The sequence below is a fragment of the Balearica regulorum genome, chromosome 15, assembly GCF_011004875.1.
Source record: "Balearica regulorum gibbericeps isolate bBalReg1 chromosome 15, bBalReg1.pri, whole genome shotgun sequence".
Lineage (NCBI taxonomy): Eukaryota > Metazoa > Chordata > Aves > Gruiformes > Gruidae > Balearica > Balearica regulorum.
This window is the reverse complement of record NC_046198.1, coordinates 17,334,700-17,359,331: the sequence shown is the minus strand read 5'-3', so window position 1 is coordinate 17,359,331 and position 24,632 is coordinate 17,334,700. Positions and strand designations below refer to the sequence as shown.

General features: G+C 49.9%; 1 long non-coding RNA gene across 1 annotated transcript in view; it reads left to right on the top strand.

Moving 5' to 3' along the window:
• The window catches only part of LOC142604008 (uncharacterized), a 37,826-nt gene extending 15,455 nt beyond the window's left edge, over positions 1-22,371 (top strand). Inside the window, exons 4-6 of the long non-coding RNA XR_012837900.1 lie at positions 3,436-3,703; positions 6,717-6,839; positions 21,658-22,371. This is a non-coding gene — a long non-coding RNA (uncharacterized LOC142604008). The remainder of the gene's footprint in view (positions 1-3,435; positions 3,704-6,716; positions 6,840-21,657) is intronic.
• The last annotated feature ends 2,261 nt before the right edge of the window (positions 22,372-24,632 follow it).

Sequence of the window (24,632 nt, the reverse complement as noted above, 5' to 3'; positions counted from 1 at the left end):
CTGGTATTTCTCTGGGCAATAGGTGGCACGGGAAGCTGGCAGCACGACCGGTCGTCCCGCCATGTAAAAAGTCTCGGGAGTGGCGTGTTTAGGTAGTGCAGCAGCACCTGGCTGACTGGGCTGCACTGGAAAGTTTTTGGGTTGTTTTCCCCAAGTATCTTTTCGATAGGGGAAAAAAGTGTCAGTTCTTTTTTTTCCCTACTTTTGTAATTAGGTTGCATTCACTGGTGTTTTCTTAGAAAGAAAATGATGAATGGGTCTTAAATTAACACCACTTTGCTTGCAAATGAACTTAAAATAAGTCCATTTAATAAGTGATGAAAAATGCAATAGAGCTGAAGGGAGAGCCAAGTAATTTACTGAAATTTTTTTCTCCAAATTAATATATAAAAGAAATTCAAGCAATATAATTTCCAGCTAGCTTCATAAAAATAAGTAAGCATTTTCTGCAAAGCACTATTAAAGTAGGAAGAGATGTAAATAAGATGACCATTGTGCTATGGCTGGGATTCCATTTTTGCAAAAGAATGGCATACTTAGACAAAGCAAATTATTAATGACTGCTTTTATCCTCTATCGGAGGAGATATGAAAGATTTTCTGTTATTATGCAAAATTTTCAATGAGGAAAAGATATGCAAAAGGTAGCCAACCTGCACCGTAAGAATGCTCCTCCAGCACTTTTTCTTGTCTGTAAAGTCACGGAATTAATTGTGTTCCTCTCTGCTCTTTACAGAAAGTTAAGACATACGCGTGCGAGTAAGCTTGCCTCCTGCACACCTAGCAGCCTGGAGCCCTGTGAATTTGGGTGCTGCTGTTTAGATGATCACGTTGAATAGACCAGCAGGTAGTCCCACCCAAATGTTAAGGGTGGTGAAGTTGTTATCCCAAAGGAGCGCAAAGGATTAAACCAAATGGCTGAATATCGGTGGCTGCATCCCACGCTGTGAACTTGGACTGCATCTCTAGCGAGAGTAACCCAACTTTTCTTCCTTCCCTGAATTTAGCATCTGCCTCATAAATTCTCCTTCCTGGCACTGCCTGACATAGGAGCACACTTATTTAAGGTCAGAGCTAGCTTTTTGATAGCTTCCATAATGGTGACTGCCATTCTTAAGAATATATACTGGAAGAAATATAAATCGACTGACCTTTGCTGCCTGCCGCTGTTTATCAAAGTTCTCAGCTGTAAAAAGTAAATATCGTGCTCTTCCATTTGCTGCTAACCCCACTGCAGCCAGGCGCTGCGGGGCTGACGGGTGAGTGGCTAATGGGTCTGGTTTGAACAGCCGGGCTGCTGCCGGGGTGTTACTGAAGCCATTTGTTTGGGAGGGGAACTGCTGCCACTCGTGTCTCAGCAAGCAGTAACTTTCCTAAGAGAGCGCAGGAAATCTCTATTTAAATTATTTAACAGTTTGCACCAGTGTAACGCCTGGGAGGTTTACCGCGCTCGAGAAACCTGTTCCTTCCCAAGCCTCTGCTTCTCCCTGGGTAGTCTCTTCACTTTAGGATGCACAAGTGGGAGAAGTTAAGTAGGGCTTTCTGGATGGCACTTCGCCAAGTAAAAATGAAAGCCAGAACGAATCACTTCAGAAGCTTTTGAGAGCCGCCAAGTGTCTGAGAGTGATGCAATGTGCAAGAAACAGTGCAAGTTCACCATGGAAAACATAAGGCGATGTGCTGGTGTCATGGTTTAACCCGGCCAGCAGTTAAACCAACCGCACAGCCGCTTGCTCACTCTCCCCTCAGTGGGATGGGGGAGAGCATTGAGAAGAAAAAAAAAGGTAAAACTCATGGGCTGAGATAAAGACAGTTTAATGGGACAGAAAAGGAAGATGATAATAATAATAATAGTAATAATAATAGAATATGCAAAAGCAGTGATGCACAGCACAATTGCTCACCACCCGGAGCTGATGCTCAGCTAGTTCCTGAGCCGTGCTGCCTCCTGGCCAGCTCCCGGTTATATACGGAATATGATGTCATATGGTGTAGAATATCCCATTGGGCAGTTGGGGTCAGCTGTCCTGGCCGTGTCCCCTCCCAGCTTTTTGGGTGCCCTCCCCGCCTCTTGTTGGCAGGGCAGGGTGAGGAGCTGAAAAGTCCGTGACGCTTGGCAACAACTAAACCATCAGCGTGTTATCAACGCTATTCTCATCCTAAATCCAAACCACAGCACTGTACCAGCTGCTGGGAAGAAAATTAACTCTATCCCAGCCAAAACCGGGACAGCTGGCAAGGAGATTTTCTGTTCATATGCTAAAGCACAACAGAGCTCCATGCAGGTGGCCTTCAATATTTGTGTGATTTACAGAATTCAACTGTCTGTGGGGATATGCCATCCTTGGCCTTCATGAGAGGCCGCAGAGGCGATGGCTGAGACTTGCTCAGGTTGCCTGGTGTGGCTCCAGCACAGGGTTTCTCCACCGGTGCTGTAGATCTCTGTGGACATACGGCTTCTTCAGCACTTTTGTTTTGGTCCTTTGTGTCCAGGCTCTCCTCCTGGAAGAAGACAAGAGATTATAGTAAAGAATGCTGACGCTACGGAATAGGTATTTGCATGTACTGTGCAAAGTTACTTCTCTTTGGAAGACAGAGCTGTGCTGGCATAGCGAAGTTCTGGGTATCTGTGCCTGTCCCTGTTGGCCCAGCCAAGTGTAGAGAGCCAAACCTGAGATGTGCTGTTGGTCCTTAAAGGCTGCCAAAAATGCCAAAGTGACTCATGGATTCTTGGCTCAGTTCTTGAAAGAAGAAAGGATTGCAATAGCAAAGGGTGAGATGTACAGGTAGCTTAGTCATGTCTTAAATGTAGCTGCAGTCCTGCAGTTAGGCATCGCCGATAGCACGTAAGATTCACAGATGATGTGCAGAGAGGTTCAGTAACACAGCTCAAACTCTTTTTCTCCTAAGGAACAGTGTAAGTCAGTCTGTGGAAACATCTTTGGGGGAAATAGCAAAAAATCTGCACTTCTGGTCCAAAATTCAAAAAGTGAATTGAAACTGTCTGGGGCGTTTTGGAAAGGTTAGTTAACTTCTGTAAAAATGTAAATATGTCCCTGCACTCCTCATTTTCAGGTTTGAAATTATCTTACCTGTAGCTTTTGATAGAAAACTACTGTAAGTTATTGGCTGGGCCGCTTTGCTCTGCTCACATTCATTCATCCCTGCTGTGTGACACCGCTTTCAGGTTTGTAAAGCCCCTGTGACTGGGTCACCGATTGCACAAGTAGGTTTTTCTCAAAGTTTTTAGAAGAGCTCCTGTGCAGTGAGCTCAGGTTGTAAAATTCACAGTCACTGAGAGGTGAACCGAGAAAAATGCAAATGTAAGGAACACTTTACATCTTTCTGCTGGTTGCTTTTTATGGTACACATTTCATATTCAGCTCCTTAGTATAGAAGATGTTATGAGGATAAAACTGTGTCTTTTCTGTTACAGCCCTTCAGCATAACGAGACCCTTATTTTCTTCAAAGCTTCTGAGTGCAACCTAACATAAATAAGTTACACTGACAATATTCCCATGCCTCCACTTAGAGATGGTACATCATCCTACGTTCCCCTTGTGAATTTTCCACCGACTGGACATAGCGTTTGGCCAGGTGGTAAGCGCTGGAGATGAAGCTGAATCCAAACTTCTTGTTTCCGCTCCCATGGCAGAGGGTGGCTTCAATGTAGGTTCTCCTTCCAGACAGACACTGCAGATTGGTAAGTGTTATAATGGCACCCTGGCTTTTTATTAACACAACCTTATTTAAGCTTGAGTGAAAGTTTTTGCGAGCCTTTGGTGAACGCTCCTGTGGTGTAGGCGTTTTGCTAATGACCTCTAATGAGCGGCAGCAGCTAACACGGAGCAAACCGAGCGGCTAACGGAGTCGCACCCGTGTGCGGGGGCGATGCTGCAGACCACGGGCAAACAGACCGAGCGAGGATGGGGTTTGTCACGAGAAGTGACTAACTGGGAAGTGTACAAAGTTGAAAGCCTGCTGGCGCCTGTCCCAGCTCTTGGCTGGGAAGCAGAAATTGGAGGAGGGAAGAGGCATTTCTGTGCAGCACGGTAGGGTGTGAATCAGAAATAGCAAGGCTGGCTCTTAGCAAGCTGTTCTGTAGGTATTTGTACAGCAAAGCTCCCTCGTCTAGCACCAGAGCGACTGTCCCCGGGTGGCACCGCGTTACAGCTTACAGTCAGCGGTGGCTTCAGCTGCCCCTTCGTGGGGACGGATTTCTGACCTGCCGCTCTCCTCTGCATCTCTCCCACCCCTGACAGCTTGCACCCTTGACCTCTCCCCCCCGCGCCCCCATCGCCCAGGAAAATGTGCGACAGCCCCGTTTGTGGCGTGGCAGAGGCTGTGATGGCTCTCGCAGCGCAGCGGCTGTGCAGAGCCGTGGCGTTTGGGTTGCGGTGCTCGGCTCGCTGAGTGCTGCCTGAGGGCGCTGGCCCCCAGCCCCAGTGCCCCTGGGTGTGAGTCTGACAGCACTGCTGTCCTGCCGTGGCACGCCCGGGGTGAAATCTATGAAAATTAGAGGTTGTAGGACCGAAACATCCTTCTCGCCCCCCTCATCTCCTGCACTGCTGCACTCCTTCCTTTGCTTATGTTCAAGAAGCCCCGGGATGCAGCTGGAAATCTTGATGGAAGGTTGTTTGCCTGCGGCCTTGGCTGTCTGCTGGGTTGGGGACGTGCACGGCGCAGCTTGCTGAGCCCCGTGCCTGTCGGAGGCCGAGCTGCCAGAGCCTTTAGTGGGAATGAGGAGGGGCTTTGCTCTTTGCTGGGCTACGTGGCAGTTGCAGGAATCAACTCCTAATGTGGAAGGAAGCAGTTTATTTCCTGAGATGAAGAACACGGGGAAGTCTCCGATACCAAGGTCAGATCTCTACAACAACAAGAGGAGCCGTCTGTCAAACTCTGAGCATCAATATGATGTCCTCTTGTGGAGAATAGCAGATGCGTGTAAACTCTGCGCGTTACGAACCACTGAGGAGCTATTCTTTCCTAATCCATTGAAAATTTGGACAGATTTCAGCCCATGCCTCCATTGCACTGTTTTATTCATGCAGCACACATTGCATTAAAATCACATTAAAAACACTTAAAGCTAAGTGAGAGAGAGAGGAAGAAAGAAAAATCATGGTGAAGGCTGGAACAGATTTTGCCGTATCGTTCCCCAGTCACCGAGGGGTGCTAATCCACGGCTTTTTCCTGCACCCGTTTGTGCCAAGATACTTGAGGAAATATGCCTTGTTCTGCCCTCGCCTGTGGATTTCGTTGCCTTTATGGTTTCTCATTATCACATTAATGTTTTCTTAATGTAGTTTTTAGAGTGTGATTAAAACCAGTGGCGGGACACATGGCACCTAAAAAATGGTATCTTGTGTGTCTGGCGTTCTAGCTGATGCTGTTTTGTTGACGCTTTGGCAGTCTAACGCGCTTTAATCCGTTCTATCCAGTTGTAATCCGGTTCAGATGTTGTCTGCAATAAGGGGGAGCAGAGAAGCCTTCAAACGAGCAGGGAGGCTGGCGAACGAGAGAGGGCCGAGTGCTGCAACACGTCGGTACTGGGAGCTGGCGTGCCTTCTGAAACGCACCGGGGGGGCAGCAAGTGTCACGTGTGCCGGATCCGAGGCCGTGAAGCCCTTCATGTTGGACCGGCACTGCATTACTTCAGCCAGGCTCGGGGCCCGCTTCGGGGCTTCTGGAGCAGAACTTGTCATGATGCAAGGTTGGCGTGGGCAGCAGATCCGATTGCGGTGCTGGGCCTCGGGCTACAGCATGTTGCCGCTGTTGAGAGACTTGAATATTTGTGGGTTTTTAAATGAAACGCTTGTTTAATTTAGTTTTCTTTCAGCACTGGCAGCGTGGTGCTGCAGGGCACAGAGGGGATGAGGGGGTTAAAGGGCTGACCGTCGAGGTCGGGCTGTGCAGGGACACCCCGGGCAGCAAGCAAGCTAGGTGCTGCAGAAAACTTTTAAAAACATTTTGGGGTTTTTTTGGGGTTCCCCCCCCCCCCCCCCCCCCCCCCAGTACTGAGCTCTCCATGAAGCTTTGCACTCATTGTTATACCTGCTATGTGCCTCTGCCAGTGTGTAGAAGTCACCCGAACAACATGCAGACCAATTTTTCTACCTGTGGTATTTTGCAGCTGATTGCCAAGGAAAGGTAACTCCCACTCTATTTAGGAAGTACACTTTTATTACTTAACGTAGGTAAAGCGGTGCTTTTGTTACATAGTGGATGGGAAGACCCCAAACCTTTCAAAGTTTGTGAAACTTCACAAGTTTTTCCAACCATTTATAAATTTTCGTTGAGAACTAAAGCTTATTTCTGGAGTTATCCTCCATACTTTGATGTCTTTATAAATGCTGCAAAAATGTCTCCCTGTCTGCTGTGGCTCTACATTTATAGCACGCTTACAGCAAAATCCTATTTCTGTTTGTAGTTGTAAAAACTCCCAAGCTGATCCTTAAATAGATCTGATTGCTCTGCAGTCCTTACTGCCTCAATTTGTCTTAAAAATATTGGTCTATCCTTTCTAGTCATTAAACATATGCCCCTTCTGTCTGCCACCAAGGATTTCGTTGGTGTAAGTAGTGCAGAATATTTCATCTTTTCCACGTGGGGATTAGAATAGGCTTAATGCAGTGTAAATCTTAATGCTATTTGAATAAACAGGTTTCTGCCTTTGTTGTTTTGTTCATTAATTTTGAGCATTTTGTTCCACCTAGCAGACCTGCCCCAGGGATCCGTGAGACCTGAGGCCGAGAATTGCTGGACACGAAGGGCTAGAGGCAGGCTGGCGCGACAACAGCTTTTCCACATCTGATTGGGAATGCCGAAGGGCATCTTAGGTAAGGAAGGCTCCGTGCGTGGAGCTGGTCCACCTCTCCAAGCTCTTTAAGACCTGGCTGTCATTTTTATTACCTTGTGTTTTAATTGAATTACCAGCATTTCACTAGGAAAGGATTTTCTCATTTTGTTAAATGTTTTAAATTCTGAATGTGGGCAAAGATGGCGAACATGCAGGAAAAAAGCAAAATCCGGGGCTTCTGGAAGAACAAAGGATTTGTGGCTGGTTTTTTTGCCCAGTTTAGGGACTGCCTGCTGTCTGCGAGCGCTGGCCTGGGGGAGGGCAGCGAAGGAGCCCAGAGCGGTTCCTCTGGAGCGGGTCCACCAGCCCTCCCTGCCACGTCCCCGCCGGTCCCAGGAGCAGCTGCTGGACCAGAGCCTGTCTGGTGCTGCAAAGTGACATTAATAGGCATGGTTTGGAAAATGTTATTTATGCTAAAGAAATTATTGGAACTCTTCTGCTACTTAAAGCTGTCTTGGTTATTTTCCTTGTGCTCTTTATACTTAGCTCTTTAACTCACACGTAGGGCTGGGTGCTTGGGAAAGGGCCTGTGGCAGAGTGAACTGAGATCTCTGGGATTAGTGGGGAGTTTTGTGTCAGTAAGTTATTCAAAATAAACCTTAAAAGAGAACAAGTTTGGTGGGGAAGGAGGACATCTGTCAAATGATTTGAAGAAATTTGAAGGAGTGGAGGATGCTGGTGAGAAATTAGGTGCTGTTGCTGATAGACATTTCTCTCAAAAACTGACAAATAACCAGATGTTGAGATCTGGTTTTATAATGGGTTGTGTTGTCTGTCTCAAAGAGAAGAGGCATACGTCTGAGGCCAGATTTGCTGTGGGCTTTACAGACTTTGCCAGGGGAGGCATATTTTGAAGAGCTGTCATTGTAGAGCATGTGGCCACCCCGAAGACGTCCCCGAGAGGAGGGCTCTCCTTCCTGAGCAATCCTGGTGCACCTGCAGGGGCAGCCATGGGGGGTATGCATCGTCTTTTATACATCTCTTTATGTGACAACATCCCACTGGTTTTTAATAGAAATACTGTGTGGAATAAAACTCATTAGTTTCCTCTTTTTCAGATTTTTAATCAGAAATTCTGGGAACAGTGTTTCTCTTTCATCCCTGCGGGGTCTCTAGCTGAGGTCCATAGTGCCATCCCAGGGATGTCGACAGCTCTTCCAAACCAAGGGCGCTCAGATTACCCACGTTGTTCACACCGGCTGGCTGCCTTGTTTATAACCTTCACCTCTCCCTATTAGAGAAACAACGGAAAAGATCTCTTTTCATTTCAGAGCAACTTGCACTTCTGTTTTGTCCCTCTGAGATATTTAAAGCTCAAGCGCCATGCAGTGTTTTAACATAATTGTTGTGTACAGTTCTCCCTGTGTACTTGCTCACCTCAGCAAACAAAGAATTGCACATCATTGATGTTCAGAGTCTGCAAAATTTAGTCCCTAGGGTTGTTTATACACTATGCTTGTTTTATTTTTCTCTCCCAGTGCTCATATCTGTCAGATGACAGCTGGGAAATTCAAGATAGTAGTGTCTGTATGAAATGAGAAACCATTTTCTGTTGGTTTAATAGACAAGGCAGCAGATCTAGGAGGGAGGCACCATGGTTTTGTGTTCCTCAATTTAAGGCCTGAAAATAACCAAATAAAACCCCCGGGTATTTCTTGTTCTGCGGTGAAGCGAGCTTCCTGTGCAGGCAGCAGCGGGACCAAGCCTGGGAGCCCGGCCGGGAGCGAGAAGGGTCCCCAGGTTTTAGGTGACGCGCAGGATAGTTGTGGCACTGTCAGCTGGAGCTTGGCTCTGAGTCTTGCTCTGAAGCAATGATCATGTGGAAGATATTTCGCGTTCATGTAGGTGATAAAGACATACGTGAAGGTTAATACTGTTTTCTAGCAGTCGCGTCAGGTGCGAAGCTCCCAGATGTGCTTCCGTGCCGTCCATACTTGAGTCTCTAACACTACAGTTACAGAGGTTGGCTGCTTCCTCACGGCCGGAGGAGTGGCATTACACGGTGTCACACCATACGCTGCACGTCAGCACATACCACGTGCAGAAACAAAGCGTACTCTTAATTTTTGAGGGGGTTTGCTTCCTATTCATGAATGAACGGAGAGGCAGGAAGGCCCATGGAAATGGGCGGCAGGGATCTGGTAGTGCTCTTGTAAAACACGAGGCTGTGCTCTTGCTGAGGAGAGCCACCGGCACGGCCGGAGCTGGCCCCGAGCGCGAGGCGTCCCCTTGCCAGCCTGCTCCTGCCTCTTGCTTTGTGGTCTTGGGCAAGACGCAGCGCTGTGGCACCAGCACGTCCCCAGCCGTAGAGAAAAGATAACAATGCTCATCTTCCAAACAGGGATTTTGCTAGGATTAGTTAATGTTTCTGTGGGTCTTTAAAATGTAAAGTGCTACATAAATGACGAGCATCCCTCTTAAACACCAGGGACATCTGTGGTGTTGTATAAATAGCAAACAATAATAAAAATATTAAATTGGGTAGACTTCTTAAATAGTTATTTCTCCAAGCTGCTGGTAATGTCTTTTTTAAATCATTCAGAAGCAAACTAGACTGCAAATGTTTCTGCCTCCATTAGCAGATGATTTTGCCAGTTTTTAGTTTAAAAGATGAACAGTGCAAGATTAGAAGTTAGAGCCTGTTATTCTCTGGGTGACAATGGAAATCAGCTGTCAAAAAGAATCCAAGGGATTTCTGCTGCTAGTTACACAACCCCACAGTTACTTAAAGGACGTCTAAAGGGGCAACGCCATCTAAGATCTGGTGACCTCAAAGGAGCAAATAACTAAATGCAGAATCATTTTAAAACCTCACCTATCCCATCGTGGGGAGGCAGCGTGTCTGTAAGCTCTTTGCACACGATCTGCCTTTTGAATTTTGCAAGGTTAAACATGTTGGGTCTCACCCAAGCACACAAATCAGTGAACCCCGGCAGCAGGCATGACGCACAGCCCAGTTTTCAGGTAGGCTGTGGGATTTTGAACAAATCCTAAATGAGTTCAGAGTTAGCCTGAAGCAACGCGAGTGAAGCAGAGATGGGGTTTGCTCCATAGGAGCAAAAGGAGAATCAGCTCCACTCCCTGGAATCGGAGTGTATTAATGGATCTCTCTGCTAGTTTGCATGCCTCTTCCTGCTTATCTCCAGTTGTCACGTTCTTCCTCACTGTTGTTTCTGGCTTTCAGATTACATAAACATCCTTAGGCCCTTTAAGGTATAGACTTGTGTTACACCCAAGCTTGTTCAATGGCAGCGGCTGTCAGAAGTGCTCCCAGCTCCGCTCCTGGTTTGCATTCCTGCTGTCCCTTTCACATTGCGTCGTGCAGAGGTGGTTGGCCAAGCTTGATGGAAAACTAACTCACTGCAAACCCCCACAAAATCCCAAACCCTACGTTTTCCCTCTGATCAGCCCAGTCATCACATCTAACACAAGGGGACAGGAGCCCGGAGCAGGGACAAATCGCTGGAGGGAACGCAAGCTGCTGGTTCTGCCAGAAACCTACAGTTGCACCGGATTAAATGGAACGTGGAATTCCTGCGATAGCACTCCTTGAGCGGGAAAGCCGTGATAGGAGCATGTCTTCAGGCAGATGAACTTGCTGTCGAGGGAACGTGCCACTCACGTGCTGCAGGTCTCAGGAGAGACTCGTGTCTGTGCACGGACTCACCTTCCGCACCGTGGAGCTGCTCTCCGGGTGACACATCAGCTCAGGGACGGGGGACAGCCTTGCCATGGCGATACGTTGCTGGTGGCAGCCCTCTCCTGCCGGGGGCCCTGTCGGGAGGACAGCCTGCTGCCCGTGCCGGGCCTGGCCGCGGGAGGCCAGCGCCATCCTGGCCGTCACCCTCTGGCATGGCAGAGCCCTGTTTGCTGCTGTCAGACGCGTGACAGCAAAGCCAGGGAGCAGGCAGCGCTGACATCGAGATTGACGCCAAGATTCACACGCAGACAGAGTTCAGATTAAGTGTGTGATCTACCCGGAGTCATAAATGTTAGTGCAAACAGCTGTCTGTGATAATTAATTAAATACTGCCGGTGAATTCGTAATAACTGAGACAGACACAAAGCGCTATCATCCAACGTGCCAAGCAGCACCTCCAGCAGCTGAGGGACGGCCGGCGCTTTCCTGTTGGCCCCGTTGCAGTTCAGAAGCCGCCGGCGTTACGCGCAGGAGCAGAGTCTCCCTGCACCCGTGCAGCCCCCAGCCCCTGCGTCGGCAGCACGTGAGCGGTGTCCCACCAAGGACCACGTCCTCCTCCTCTGGCTCGTTTGGGAAGCGCCAGGTGTAACAGCGTCGTACCCACACGTCAGCGCTTTCCCAGGAGAGGCACGGTGTCGCTTCTCCTCGCCTGTTTTCCACCGGCTGCCGTCAGCTAGATGATGGGCCGGGGCAGCTCGTGGTCACGGTTCAAGGCTCTCAGGTTAATTCAAAGCCAGTTTTACACTTACTGGTCTAATTGCTTTGAAGTTCAAACCCTTTCACTTTGATGACAGGAGTTATGGTTGGTTGAATGGCGGTTTAGACACCGCTTTTAAAACTGCTGGTTTTAAATTGAACTGGTGCCGAGCTCTTCCCCAAACGAAGCTGCGGCCCTGCGGCAGGGTGTGCGGGAGGGCTGCGGGCTGTACGGCCGGGGCGCGGGGACGGGGACAGTCTGCTGGGCTGGGGCGCTGGGTCCCGCTCTTCCCCTCCCCAGGGCACCCCCGGGATGCTCTTGGGGCCAGACCCCACTCAGGAACGTCTGGGGCAGATGCCAGCTTGGGGACAGCGTGAGGCTGGTGGTTTAGGGGATGTTACGCAGTTGGGATGGGCACAGAGCACCGGCAGTGCCGGCTGGACCCCCAGCCTGGCAAAGGAAGGGGCTACACCCGCCCTCGGGCCGTGGGACGCAGGGCGCTGGGTGCTGAGCTCCGGGCCGACCGCCTTACAGCGTCACGGTGATTAGTGCTGCTCTTTCCCCGTTCAATTACTGCTGCGAGCGTAAGCTGGAACTGGCAACTCGATTTTTAAGGCACTGCGCTTGGGGAATACAGGACGGATCCGTACACGGTTTTATCCGCAGTCATTCCAAGAGCAGCACGTGTGTTAGCAGGACGGACCGACCATCAGCGGAAGATGCTGTTGAACCAGTGTTAGTGTTAACTGTACCCGGTGTAACACAAACAGCCCGTAACGTTCCTTTTCTCCGTATGTAACACACGAACGCAGCAGCTACCTGCAGGCTGTATCTCCGTAGAGATAAGGCACCTTCACTCGGGAGCCAACAGGAGCATTCGGTGAACACGGGTCCTTTGCCTGTCTCGTGGGTCTGCCCAACGCTGCCGAGCCACGGATGGGGCAAAGCGTTATCGAAGGGCCCTGGGGTCTGTCCTGGGGCCAAGCGGCAGGAAGGGAAAGCAGAGCCGTGATAAACCCTGGATACGGTTCCGTTTGCTCTAGGTGGCTGGGTACCCGGCACAGCCACGCAGGCTGGCAACCTGCGGCAGCTTCCCGAGCGTGGCGGCTGCTGCAGGAGAGGACCTGGGGCAGTTAGGGACGTGCTGGTGAAGCATGATGCAGCTTGGCCCACAAGCTGCTCAGAGCAGCGACGTGAATTACGGTTCTTCCATTAGAATTGCCAAGAGCTCCAGAAAATGGAGACGTTTATTGGTGAGCAGTGGGCCCAGGGACCTCCAGTGTTCATTGCAATCAGAGCATCGCATCCTGGATCATTTTTGACGTTGTAGCCAGCAAAGACTGACAAGTCTGAGGCCTGCAGGCACTTTCACTGCAGCAAATAGCACCAGCTGGCACTGCAGGAGATGTTATACTCCCCATGGAATTACTTCTGAGCTCTGTAAACCTTACGTGTTTCTGCGATTTGATGCTCAGGCAGCAAAAATGGGCAAAGCCCCTCCTCCTGCATGGGGGCGATGCTCTGGAACTGGAACGTTGGATAAACTGGATAAACGCTGGATAAACTGGAAGGAAGAGGGGGAAAAAAATCTGTTCTGCCTTAAGCATCAGTCTAAAAATAAATAATCTGTTGATGTGAGTTGTTAGTTTTGTTAATATTGGGAATTGAGCTCTTGTGTAATACGATTCATGAAGTTTTCTATGGTGTAACGAACGCTGCCACTCATCTAGTAATTGCTAACAGCTTGACCGACTGAAGAAGAGCCGTGCAACTCTGTCTCGCAGCAAAATAAGACCCCGTTTTTGTTCGGGACTCTCTGAGCGCTGTGTGGTTTCTCTAAGTGGCATGAGAGGAAGGGATGGGTTAATCTTTTCCACTTGAAACTTTTCTGATGCCTGCAAATTGAATGGAGTTTGATGTATTTTTAATTAATAGTTCACACAGAGACACGGTTTGGGATGGTCAGTGGGTGAGGAGAGATACTATTTCTGAGCTTAGCGTAAGTCATTCTGTTTGCCTTTTTTTCCTGTCAGACTTAAAACTTGACTATTTTCTGCCTGGTTCTCATGTCATTTCCTCCACCAGGATGAAATAATTTCATGCATGATAAAGAAATCCCTGGTCAGTTCTGTTCTGAGAGACCAGCGTCGGGAGCTTTAGAGTGAGATAAGTGAAAAGACGACGTAACTTTTCAGTATCTATTTCAAAGACTTTTTTCCCTGCTTAATCTTCAAAGGCTTTTATTTTGTCACAGCTGACATAGTTTTGATCACTAATGTACCCGCGATGCTCTCCGTACGGACTGTGGGCACTCAGGCGTGATGTGATGGGGGGTGGCCGCCCTCACTGACTCGGAGGCACCGGCCTCCTGCAAGGAAAACGGTAGTTTCCAGTATTTGCAATATCTAACGCACAGGGAAAATCAGGAGCTTGGCATTCAGTGTAAGCCTGACAAAAATCAACAACAAAACATCCAAACAAATAACCCCCCTCCAAACCCTCAGGAGGCATTAGGCTGAAAGCAAGTGCTTTGGAGATTAATTTCTTAGAAATTTCTAAATGCAGAAAAAGCTTCACGCCTTTGCGTACTAATTGGATGCAAAGCTCGTGATGTACGTGTGCGTTTGTGACAGGCAGCGATTGCCGGGGCGATGTGCCGTGATGCCGCGTGCCCAGCCGACCGGCGCTGGCCCCACGAGATGGATTTTGTGTCTGATGTCGGCTCATCCCTCTTGGGCGAATCCCGCGGACTCTGCAGGTCACCGGTAGCTTTGCCACACCGCCCTGCTCCGTCTGGTGTTTCAGGAACTCCTGTCGCACCCGAGAGCGAGGAATTGCAGTGCTTCCCTGGACTGTGTCTAAACCACTTTTCCCGACCGGTGAAACCGAGCGCTGGGGGGTTTCTCAGTGCCCGAATCCTGCACGGCCCCGGCCCCGTGTGCGGCCAGGCTGCCCAGGGCCGGGAAGGGACACGCTGCTGCGGGACATGCCGGGCATCACGGGAGCACCCTGACGGGCAAAATCAGCCGACTGCTCTCTCACCGCGAGCAGGGGCCGATCGTGCTCGGCCGCACTGAGCTCAGATTCAATCTCTGTCTCTGAAAGTGAGCAAAGCCCACTCAGCCTTCCTGACAGCTTTCATCAAAACTCCACAGTAGGAATATTTTTCCTGCAAGGTAGGGGCACAGCCTGGCAGCCCTTTTTCCCTTTTTGCTTAAAGCAGTAAATCTTCATTTTCTTAGAGCTCTAGGAGCAAGTTCTCATCTCCATATATCCCTGCTCATAAAGACGTTACTTATGCAGACATCTCTTCTGCAAAATCTTTTCTGCCTCAAAAGACGCAGTACCCTTCAAGCGCTATATTCCCCTTTTAAGACACATCTTATTTCCAGCCCAGCACCCTGCCTAGCCACAGGACTCTGCCTTCTGCCAGGGCTTCAGCCTTCTGCTGACAGCAGGTAATTTGCAACTCGTTCCCCTCCGTGCAAAAGCAAAGCCGATCATCAGCTTCTTCCAGCCCATCGCCTCTTACCCGAGATAAAAGGCTCTCCCTCTCCACAAGGCAGCACGGAAACGTGTCAGAAGAGCAGCGTATCACGTGGCCAGACCCGTCACGTTAGAGGGGAGTCTGATCCTCTCCATCGGGACCTGCCATCCCACGTTACCGACCAGCCCGCGCAGCTACGGGGCTCTCTCGTTAGTACTCACTGTATTTAACGCGGAATTGTAACACGCAGAACTCAGATGAAGACGGTCTGCCTTAAGTTGCGTGGCCAGCTGCAGGCTGTCGTAGCAAGACGTGCTCTGCCTGCGATGGTGGAGCAGCATCAGGCCAAGCCTGAATGCCTGTGGCAATCCCACCTGGGCTTTAGTCGGAAATAATTTGGTAACACTTGTGGGGCTGAAGAAACACTCCCCCTTGGCGTTCGCTGGGGGTATCTCAGGCGTGGCCTGAGGGGCTGCGGACACACTCAGTGGGACAAGGAGAGAGCTCGGGGTGCTGAGCGCTCCTGGGGCGCTGAGGGCCCGCAGCACCTTTACTGGCCAGGTTTGATTCCACGCTTGCCTCACGCTAATCCGAGGTCAATGACGTCACCAGGAGGCCTCCAAAATTACAGATGGAGGAAAGAGGAAGATTTGACCCTAGCCACGATCGCAGTAGAAATACCAGCACTCGCTGCGTACGAGGGGAGGGAAGAGAAAGGAAAAAGGGGGGGAAAAGGGCGGAGGTGCTGCCGGTGGGCTCTCTCTAACCACACAAGTGCTGGCAAAGCCAGGCACGAAGCCGTCACAGCGACCAGAGCCGGGGGCTGCAGCCCTCGCAGCAGCAGGGAGGCACCGCACGCCGTGCTGGGCTTCGCCGTCCCCCTTAGCGCTGCCTTAATCCTAGCGCCGGTGCTGCGTTTGTCCAGCTCATAGTCATCTCACAGCCTGTTCGCCACCGTGCTGACGTTCCGGTCCTCAGCACCGAGAGGTCTGAAGGCAGCGGACGGGAGCCGTCAGTCCGTCCCGGGCGCAGCGCAGGCTCCGGCGGGCGCTGCGGGGGAAGGAGCTTCGCTCTCCCTGCTCAGTTGCTATTTTGGTACCCCCGGCTCTGCGAGCCCTCCTCGCGCGGGCCCATTCTGGGACACGTTTTCTGGCACCGTACCGCGAGCACACCGACAAGTTCCCCGGGACTCGGCTACGTTGGTGAATGGCACAACCTGTAATTCATCCTGTCGATAAGTGGGTGTGTTAATCAAGGGGAAAATCTGTGCAATTGGCTGATCTTGATTCCAATTAATTTCCCATTAACAGATTTCCTAAATCATTAACAGAATGCCTAGTTACAGATGATGCCAGTAACTCTTTGGCACATAGGGCCTTCCTGCCATCGTGGGAGGGAGCGGGCTGGCAGGGAGGACTCTGAGGATCCTTTCTTCAAGTAAGGATTTTTACCTGAATGTTTTTATAGAGGGGTCTGCTGGCTGGAAGACCTGTGTCTTGGTTAAGACTGATCTCTTTGTGGAGGGAAATCAGGTTTTGTGAGATAAGCAGCAAAGTTTACAGTAGTATGTGTATTGTGACGTTTGGTAATTTTGATTTCTATCTGAAATTACTGTGGCTCTATGTAAAGCTGAGGAATGTTGTGTGCCATTTGTATCCCTTGCTTTTTTTCCTAAATGATGAGGGCTTTGCACAGCATAAATACTGGGGGGAGAAAATAAAATAATCATGTGAGTGAAGCACAGCTGTCCTTTCCTTTCCATCCTAAAAACCTCTAAGGGCTATGGAAAAGCATTTTGGAGCTGTTAAAAATTGGGGGTACTGATTAGGTAGCAGGGGGTCAAGATTCTGGCTTCTGACTCCGGAGAGCTGCTACAGGATCAGACCGTGGTGTCAGTGCGTCAGAGAAGGCAGGAAGTTTTAGCATCCCTACGTATTTTAAAAGTTATAGTGCTTCAGGTTCCTGCTCCGCTCCACCATCGAAGAGCTGCCTTAAATTCAAGCAACCAAGTGGGCTCCTTTGGTGGAGAGGAAGTTTTGGGAGCCGAGACTTGCTGGGTGGGAACTGCGGATTTAGACCATGAGCAGGATGGTGTAGCAAAGAAAGTTAATTTTCATGAAATCTTTTTGTAGTTCTGGGTGTTTTTAAAAATCCCTTCCTCAGTATATTAGATTTCAGTTGGTAGAAATAAGGCCTGGGCGTTTTTTTATGTGGGAGCTCCTGGTGCCCCTGAAGTTGGTGGGAGTTCTGCTGTGGCCTGCAGCTGCTGAGCCACGGTTTTATCTCCAGCTTCTGGTTTGCGGCGAGACACCAGGGTTGACCTCCGCTCCCGGACAGTGTGAGCTGGGCTGCTCTTGGCTTCTGGCTGTGCCAGAGATCACTGAGTAAGGGCTCTGCTGCTGAAACAGAAAACCCACAGGACTAAGCCCGGGAGTTAGGAATGGTATCTTCAGTTGTGGGCGCTGTATTTGGACGGTCCATCTCAAGGGAGCTCGATGGCATTCCTGTCATTGAGGGATGGTTCTGGTGAGAGTTACTACACCTCTGTTTTCTACAGGTTTGTTGTCTCTTTCTACCTGGAAATCACAGAACCCTAGCCTGGTTTGGGTTGGAAAGGACCTCCCAGCCCATCCAGTGCCACCCCTGCCATGGGCAGGGACACCCTCCACTAGCCCAGGTTGCCCAAAGCCCCATCCAGCCTGGCCTTGAACACTGCCAGGGAGCCAGGGGCAGCCACAGCTTCTCTGGGCACCCTGTGCCAGGGCCTCAGCACCCTCACAGGGAAGGATTTCTGCCTCACATCCCATCTCCATCTCCCCTCCTGCAGCTTCAGGCCATTCCCCTTGTCCTGTCACTCCCTGCCCTTGGCACCAGCCCCTCTCCAGCTTTCCTGGAGCCCCTGCAGGGACTGGAAGGGGCTCTAAGGTCTCCCCGCAGCCTTCTCTTCTCCAGGCTGAACAACCCCAACTCTCTCAGCCTGTCTCCATAGCAGAGGTGCCCTCATGTTTGAGGTCTCTACTTTTCTGGGTATGTGGCAGCCCGCGCTGTGGAGTGACTGGGTATGGGTAGAACATCCCAAGTCAACATACAATAACTTAAATAGTCCCTCGAATTTATTCTAAAGTCTGCCACTTAGATGTGGTTGCCTTCCAGCATCTCTCATATGCTTACAGGTGCAGTTTAGGACCCTCGCAGTGTGTGCAGCGTTACTAACGATCGCTGCGTTAACCACCAGCCCTGGGAGCAGCCACTGAAGTAGGGCCTAACGGATCGGTTACACAACCCTGGAATTTAAAACAGCAGCATGAGGAAGAAAAAAACCCCAGAGCAAATAGCCTGACTGGGGGCAACGAAAATAATTTTATTTTATAATTAAGCTACAAAGCAGGATGACAGACTTCATAAACCGAGTTCTGTTTCCCTAGACAAGCCAATTAATGTACATGCTTGGAATGATACGTGTTTTAACAAGCAGCATGAAAAATAGTGTGTTTCAAGTTAGGAAAGTCACACTCAGAGCCCTTAACATGCACAGTCAGCTAGATACAAAACGCCAACAAATCTATCTTAACAAGCTTTTAAAATGTATTTGGAGTAATGAGGAGAAAATATAGGAAGACTTATAAACACACATGAAAGTAATTTCAGCAGTTATAGATTGCATAGCACAGTGAAAGCACTTTAGTTACTGAGCAGCAGTAAAATGTGTTGACTGTTTAATTTGTACAGTTTTATTTTATAGCATTTTAAAAGTTGCCTTTTGGCAGAGAGAATACATAAGGACGTAGACGTATTGTAATGCAGATGACTGACAAGAGAGCTCCAGTTCTCTTCAAGGTTAGCGCTGCTGCGGGCGAATCGCGCTGCTGGGATGGAGGTGGCGGCGTCCGTTATCCCTCCGGGCAGGGACCCACCAGCAAGGGTGCCCTGGAGCCTCGCGGTGCCTTACCAGGCGGTTCGGGTGCTTTGCCAGGGCCTGAGCCCAGCCTGGTGCTGGACAGCCTGCTCTTCAGTCACTGCACTTCAGAGGGGGCCTTTAATGAGAAATTGTCCTCTTGCGAATGTGCTGTAATACGTCGGACCGGTTCCTCCTTGGTGTTTGTGAAATGACTGTGAGTTCCTGCATATTCTGTTTTTATCTGACCACCACACAGGAGTCCCAGAGTCCTTATGAGGTCTAGAAACTTCATTACCGATAATTTTACAGTCGGTATCTTCAAGCATAGCTCAGTTTAAAAATAATGCCCTTTTTGAATAGTATATAATAGTTCTTCACCCTGGGCAAGAAGTTGGGTTCTGCCCTTCCATCTGAGAGGGAAGTGCTTCTGGGTCGTAAGAGCAGTAGCTAGCAAGACAATAACGAAATCACATAGAACCCCTTGACCGTGTATGAAGTCCGTGTAGCAGGGTGGGCAGTAGTTACGTCTACGGCGTATTAGGGAAGGGAAAGACCATGGTGCTGCTTAACCAGCTTCAAGTCTCAAGAGAGGAGGCATCAGTCCCTAGTAGCTAAATGGCAATATAAATGGGCAAGAGGAGAACTTACACTCTAGTAGCCAAGCATGACGCTTTCTCTGCGTGCCGCGAGGCTTATTTACGATGAATTTTCTCCTCCCCTACCCTGGCAATGTGGGAGGAGAACATCTGATTTGGAGGTGGGTGGAAGGGGCAGCCTGGCTCGGGCCGAGGGCAGAGCTGGGCTCCTCCGACTCCAGCGGCCCTGGAAGCGCCGCGCCGTGTGATGGCCGGGCTGTCTGCCGTAGGAGCGCTCGGCCACGCGGGTCTGGCATCGATGGAAATAGTCATTGGGGTCTCAGCTTGGAAAGCGTTAGATCAGGGGTCACAAATCTCCTGCTCTCATTCGCTCCAAGTGTTAAGCTGCTGTCTCTCGACGGCTCCGAGCTAAACGCGCGTGGTCGGCAGTGCTGGTCACAGCATTGATTTTTATGCTGTTCTTGGATGGGGTTCACGTGTGGCTCCCAGATACTGCCGGCACAGGCCAAGGAGTCCTGGGCGAGCTCCATCCTGTTAAACTCATGAAAGACTCTATTCAGTTGTGTTGTTACTGCTGAGCTAATGGCTGGGGCAAAGCTCTGCTGTACTGAAGATTAATAAGAGCCCTCAAAATAGCAGCCCAAAATTTACCTCTCTCTGTGGTTTGGTGCAATATCCTATGAATCAGTGGCGGTTAAGGCTGTTTCCATCTATTTTTTTTCCCCTCTGTGAGATGAGAGACCAGGGCCCCACCCTCCTTAAGCAATAAAGTTTCACCAGCGGTTCTTCTGCGCACGCGGATGGACCAACCGCCTTCCCCGCGCGGACAGCCGCTTTCCAGCCATCCCAGGCCAGCTTCCACCGTGGCATCTGGTTGTCGTTACAGAACGCGAACAGGCCTGCTTTTCCATCTCTCTTGCATAGGTTGATGTCGCACAGCTGGCCTCCCGTGCGGGGAGAGGAGCTCTTTGCAGAAGAGTGAGACCAGAAATGGGGCGCAGCCCGGCTGGGTGGTGGAGGCGTCAGCGGTGCCGTTCCTCCCGGGGGTCCGCGTGCCCCCACAGCCGGGAGCCTGCCTCGGACAACGCTCTGCGTTGTTATTGCTGCTGAGAGCCGCTGTTTGAGCGCAGCAGAGAGCAGCCTTTCCTGAAAATGACTGAGGAGGAGCACCGTTTCCCTGCGGCAGCTCATCCCATCCCCTGGTGTCTGGGTGTGCGGTGGGGGAACCACCTGCAAAGCTGCTCAGAGAGGCTTCCTAGCAGCACAGGTACCCTTCCTCGCCAGCGTCATGCCTCATTTGCTTTCTCCGCTGCCTCATATGTACAAGAAGTACCAAACCAAACTGCTACAGCCCCCATCTATTCCCCTTTAAGCTCTAATCCCAGAAAACAGCTCTGCTTGTGTTTAATGCTCCGCGTGGTCCGGACAGCTCGCTGAAGTTAAAGAACTGGATGTTCAGCCGTGTGCAGGGCTTGCACGGGGGTACGGGCACGGAGAGAGGGGTGTAGGCACAACTGCCACCTTGCAAGCCAGACTCAGTGAAGACCCTCGCTGTGCTTCGCTCTGTTCCTCTTCCCAGCGCTTCACTTCTGTTGACGTCTCCTGCTTACGTTCCTTTTTGGACCACGGCGCACCAAGCGCCAACCTTTCATTGCACTAAGGGGAAAGTAACAGGGAGGTGAGCTCGACTTCTGGGATACGCAGGAGCCTTAAATGTCATCTGGCACCCCTTCACCACAGCCCCTTAAATGTAACCTGAAAAAAGGAAAATAGATCGCTATTGCAGTTATTGAAGTCGGTAGCTTCATTTCTCTTACTTTCTACGTGTTTAATTTATCTCTACATTCAGATTCCTCATGCACATTATCAGTGACTCTGTTTAACTAATTGGTACTTGTATATGCAAGATTAGTGATCAACTATATTAATATTATTGACCCCTGTTTGCCTCTTAGTGCTATCTGTTTTTCCCAGGTGAATGCAATTAGAGCATAATTAATTATCAAATAGCTATGTTCCTTTTATTCCGAACACTGTAACAATTACACACTGAGATCGGCACAAAATCCTGAATACATAATTCATTGGTTTGTGCTTTCCCCATAGAATCCATGGGAGATTTGCTAGAAAACAGACACAAGTAGTTGATACGTAATGTATTTAAAGACCTATAAAAGTTTCATCCTTGAGGGTCCACCGGGAATAGGATGGTTTGAATTTAACTTTTAATTGTATAGCTGAGAAATGAAGTCCAGGTAAAGGGATGGTTACTGTAACTGGCACCAGACCAAAACAAATGTCGGGCCCAGCTGTCCATAGCCTTGAATACATGAATAACTTTGTGCTCTTGGGTTGTTTAATTGGATTCTGTGGGACTGCGAATTTGAGTGAACTTAGTCATGCATGGGTATTTTTTTCAGGATCAGGCTGTTGCAAGTACTTTTGTTGTTGAACAGAGGAAAGAATGCACAGAGTGTGGACGAGGCCGCGTTTGCCTCTGGGGTGTCAGGCCTGCTCTGCCGCGGGGCGTGCGCTGCCCGTGGGTGCACCGGCACCCCGCGTACCGGGGCAGCTGCTGACTCTGCAGGTGCGCGGTACTGTGGCCACGGCATCCAACAAAGCTGCAACATTGGAAGAATAAATGATTTCTGGCCTTTTCAAGGCCAAATCTGAATGTGAATTGGCCCCGTCAGATGAAGTAAACCCAGCGATGGGACAGGAAGCCTCCGTACCAGATGAGGGCACCTCACTGGCCACCCGAACCGTCACGGGCCAGGCGCTGCCTCAGCTCCACATACCTTGTCCGAGCCAAGCCCGGACGCTTGTCCTGCTGCAGGGCGCCCTGTTGCTCACCCGCTGCTGAGCACCGAGCCCCAGCACCGCAGGGGAGCCCGTGGCCATGGCGGCTCGGAGCAGGAGTCAGACCCGTTCTGCGCCTGCAGCTTGCCCACCTCCCAGCGAGGGGTGCGACGTGCTTGGGGGTGCGGGGGGGATGGATAGTAAGTGTGAATACGGTCCTTTTACCTCTGGTAAAAAGCTTTTTGACATATTGGGATTAAAAATTAGATGCGTGCTGCAACAGTTGCAGGTTTCGTTTTCCCCTTTCAAAAGGCATGGAGGAGCAGATGGAAAGAAAACGTATGTTGGGTGAGAAAGATCGGCAAGAGTGAGGAGAGGCCGGGTTGGGGGGGTGCTCCCAGAGCAGACCCCCAGTTTGCTCAGGCCCTTACAGCTGTGCCCGTGTGCGTTAAAGAACAGCAACCAGATAGTTCCTTTGGGGGGGTCCCCACCTTTCCCGGGTACAAAGAGCAGGCTGGACAGGAATGCAAATTCCTTGCTTTTTCCTTGTCTTTGTCTGGGGCAATTTGGATTAAATTGCTTTACCCCTGTGTATCCAAGATTTTCAGCTGGTAAAACAGGGATGGTAACATAAATGTTCTTTTTATATAGTGCTTTGAGGTTTGTTTGGTGGGTTTTTTTTTTTAGTTTTTATTATGGTGACGGTCTGTGCGCAAACATAGGAAGTCTTGTAAAGCACAACGTTTCCCGAAATTGAAATGACTCTTCTGAAATGTGGGTTTAAATTACAAAAAAAAAAAGGGAAGGAAAAGGTATAAGAAGGATCTGTGTATGAGCTTCGGCCAGTTCTCTCCCCACCCCTCCCCAAATCGGTTTATTAACACCTTCCCTCAACGACCGAGTCCAGCTCGCCGGGCTGCGCTGAGCAACCCCAGGCGCTTTCTGACGGTTTAACCGTGCCGGGGGCGGGAGGGCAGGTTGGCTCTTCCCCTCGGTTCTTCGCTTCCTTTGCCCCTTCAGGTTCGGGAACGCTAAATCGCGCCGAGGGGCTGCCGAACGATCGGCCCCACCGACCCCGGAGGCCCCAGCGGCGCCTACGGGCGCCGCTGGGGCCTCCGGGGTCGGTGGGGCCGATGCGGGGTGGAGCCGCCCCCGAGGCCAGTGTTACGGCGCCACCTGGCGGCGCAGAGCGGAGACGCCCCGGGTCGCTGCGCCCACGCGTGTCGGCGATCGATTTTTTTTTTTTTTTTTTTTTTTCCCCCCAAGAGTGGTTCTCTACTAATGCTGAGCTCAGCTTTCCATGGCAGGTTTTACTGGTTTGAGATGGAAAATAAGCTGCTAGAAACGAGAAGGTGGAGAGGGAGGAAAAAGAAAACAACCCAAACTCTAGCGGTGACAGGTTGGAACACAATTAGCTGAACTCCTGGCTGGAAAGCCCCGAAATACTGAGGGTTGCGGGAGACTTTTGGAATGATACTGCAAGAAGTTTGAAATATGTATTTTTCCATATTGCCCCTCAGTTTTAATTGGCAGGGATGAATAAGCCAAATTTTATTGGTGGAAACACATCAGCATTCTGCACATAATTCTCCTCTCTTGTTATGGTACTTTGATATACGCTGTCTAACATAAACATCTATCTGTATATGTGCTGGGCAGTTCTAAAATATCTCCACAGATCTGTGAGGGATGCCTGACACAAATTGGGCCAGAGGATTTCAAGGTTTCGTTAAGTCCCTGCTCTTGTGCCAGCTTATGTGACCCACAAAGTCCAGCTTTTAACATCCGTAACCACATCCCAGGGCAGAGAGGATGGCTCCAGGTCCGGCAACTGTGCACATGGCCTTAAGGATTCTAACTTCAGTTTTCACTTTGTCAGCATCTGAATCGAGTAGAGCAATGAGCAAGTCTGTCTGTACCTCTTCCTTCTGAGTATCAAAAATATCAATGCAGGAAGGTAAAGCTTCTGCCCAAAATCAAGAGGATTTGCTATCTGGCTGTCATGTAAGAACAACTCCGGAACAGTTTCTGGAGATACCAGACCTCTCCTCTTTCAGTTGTACCACTTGGAAATTGCTCATTTGCTGAATTAAGGTTATTCAAGCCTTAGCTTGACCCAGGGCTCTGGATTATGTGATGACGTTCTCCACCCTCATGCACTTTCATTTCTGCTTCTCATTCAGAGCTTTTCTTAGCCTTTTTGCAATTCTGAGAATTGCTTTTTCTCTTCATTGAGGGAAGGCTGTTGCCTTTGACAGCTGCCAAGGTATACATAGTCTGTCACTCACAACAGCAAGTCACAACAACTAAAATTCTGGCTGCATCTCTCAGAATAGGTTAGGTAGGTAGCAGAAGCAGCCATTCCTTATAAATTATGATTAATTGAGCATGAATTGTGAATTATAGTTCGCATTTGGCACTCAGCATGCTGCTTAAGAACACTTGTCACATGTGGTACCCTTCCATTTTCCAGAAAGAATTAAAGGATGTTTATGGAGGAGAAGGAAGTATTTTGATGTTGCTGTGGCACAAACTGGAACAGCTCCACTCTTCAGTGATTTTAGTCTGGATTTCATCCAGCATTACTTAAGAGATA